The sequence below is a fragment of the Eurosta solidaginis genome, unplaced genomic scaffold (assembly GCF_040869045.1).
Source record: "Eurosta solidaginis isolate ZX-2024a unplaced genomic scaffold, ASM4086904v1 ctg00001355.1, whole genome shotgun sequence".
In the NCBI taxonomy this organism is placed as follows: domain Eukaryota; kingdom Metazoa; phylum Arthropoda; class Insecta; order Diptera; family Tephritidae; genus Eurosta; species Eurosta solidaginis.
Window position 1 is genome coordinate 96,395 of NW_027137091.1, and position 2,646 is coordinate 99,040.

The 2,646-nt window shown below is 38.1% G+C and overlaps 1 pseudogene; it reads right to left on the bottom strand.

Annotated features, from left to right (window-relative positions):
- Positions 1-958: 958 nt before the first annotated feature.
- Positions 959-1,565, bottom strand: LOC137236154 (large ribosomal subunit protein eL8-like; annotated as a pseudogene).
- Between the last annotated feature and the right edge of the window lie 1,081 nt (positions 1,566-2,646).

Sequence of the window (2,646 nt, forward strand, 5' to 3'; positions counted from 1 at the left end):
TGATAAACGACTTGATAGGTAGCTGCATCCAGATGCAGCAGCAGACACGTAAATTGACTCTATTACAACTTTTAAATATATTTATTTATACAAGATTTTATCATTCAAAATTCACAATATGAACTAAGGGAAATGCATTGAAGTATTTTATATCAATACACTAAAAGTTGATATAAATTGGAATATTATGCCACAATTGTATGCACCCTATAAAAATTTATAAAAATGAATGGAATGCCTTCGAATTTGCCAATTTTATACCATCATTATCCGCCATATCTAAGTGTTGTTCAATTTCATTGAATAATAAAACGGATGATAGCAATTGCTTCTTATAATTCATCTTCCAGACTTTAAAGCTCTCTTCCCCATTTATAAGGCAACAAATACAACCCGCCAATTCACTTCGACTTTTCTTTGCATCTTCGATATTACGAAAAAGCATAAGAAATGTATTTGCATGCTTACTGCTACATAGGATAAACTTAATCAGGAAGCCATGTGCACATTTTGTTAAAGTCTCTTGATTCTCTTCCGGAATAGAATAGCTTGCTTTCAAGGCATGGAAAAACGAGAAGACATTTTGGTTCAATGCTATCGAGCATCCTTCTTCTGATGCAGATAACACTTTTTGTAAATATTCCGTTACGAATTTTGTGTAACTTTTTAGTTCCAAATTCGGTAACATTAAATTTTGCCACACTTTGATACCTTCCGTAATATCTTTGAAACTTATCTATTGCAACTTTTGTGTATTTACTATGGATAAAACGTCTCTTTTTTTTATAAAAAACTTAACGCAATTCTTTTCGAAAAATTCACAAACAAATTACTTCATGAAAGTCGAGTATAAACTACTTTATTTACTTTTCCATTGCCATTAATTTGGTACTGCTTGGCAAAATTCAGCACTTAAAAATAATTAGCCAACATAGAATTACAAATATCTCTGCATGTTTTAACCTTGGTCTTGTGCCAATTCACGCGCCTCAGCGCCCCCCAATTCAGCAATGCGTTCCAAACCCTTGGAGCCGAGAATACCACCTCCCCAGTGTTTACGGATCTCATCATGCGCAATTACAACCAGCTGTGCCTTCTTGTGCTCCACCAGCAGTCACGGTATTTGTACCGGACCGCAGGAAAGTGAGTTTTTTCTTGGGTTGTACATCCTTGCCCTTGTTTTTAGCCTCCTCAACCCTCTTCAAACGTTGCTTTTTAGCAAGCGCCGATTCTGGGCAGTATTTCTCCAAAAGTTTGAATGTTTTACTGCTGTTGGTTTATCTAAATTGATGATTTGGTGGAGGTAGGTACCTTCAAACACTTTTTCAAAACAGCTTTTTGGCGCTGAACCCGAATATATTAGGGCCATTTTACAAAACGAGATAAGTCACTTTTAGGTTGGACATAATGGCCTATGCCGAAATTCTTGGGACGCTTTTCGAAGAGCTGGTTAACCACCTTCTTTACAACAGGTTTCTTGACGGCCAACGGTGCGGGTGCAACCTTCTTGGTAACTGGCTTCTTCTTTGGCCTGAGCTTCTTCGCAACCATTTCGGATTGTTTTCTGAACGAGATATAATTGAAAAACGCAGATTTTATTAGCTGCACAAAGTTAAGAGCTGCCTTTCTCTCTGCTTGTTAAAAAGGTATTGCACGTATTGTTGCAATTTGCCAATTCGCATATGGGCAGCTGTCAGACAAACAGCTGCTCAGTTGGTGCTGCCGGCTGGAATGACGACTGCCCTCTGCATAAGGCAACTGGGGTGTTTTACAACTGGGGCGGTTTAGGCAAAGAGGGAACTTTTAGAAACATTATTGGGCTGCGAATGTTTACGCATGGACATACTCTTACGAATTATTATTGAACGGTAATTACCTTTGAAAAGTTCCCACCAGCAGCAGTTTTTTAGCCAATTTCCTGAACAATAACGCTATCAGGAAATCGAAGCGGTTTGCAAACTCCAGAGGAGACATTTCAAATGGTTTTGTATTTTTCAGGTTAGGAAGGAATATTTGCATACCCAAGAACTTCAAAAAAAAAAAAAAACAAAAAAAAACTTTTTTTTTCGGTACAACCGGTATTTTAACATCTTACTCACTTGCAATTCGGTGGCCAGTTGTGCTTTGATGAATCACAATTCGGATCCTTAAGCGCAACAAGTCCGATTATTTGGGACGCGATCTAGGTAAGGTGTCCTACACCTCTTGTCAATAGCCATGGTTCGGGACACTCAAGACGAACCAGAATCAATAAGTGGCCGAATACCGTCATTCCACTTATATATATATAAAAAAAAAAAAAACAAAAAAAAAAAACGATATTTAAGAAGTATCGATGAAACAGCGAAATAAAAATATAAATTTTTCCTTTATACCGCATAAAATTCTCCTGTCCAAACATGTTTTTTGCGGCGGGCAGGAAAGTTGTTGGGTTTTTAGCACCAACAACACAAATCACAGCGACTTAAAAGAACCCACGCTATACACTTTCTACCCGGTTCGGTACCAGAATGTGCGAATCGAAAACCGTATATGCTCATTTTTCTGCAGCACTAGTGTGCCCGTGGCCACCCTGCAAAAACGCTACCGTCATTCCACGTCATTTGACTAGTCATTTTACGGTCATAGGTAAGTTTTGTGGCCAAA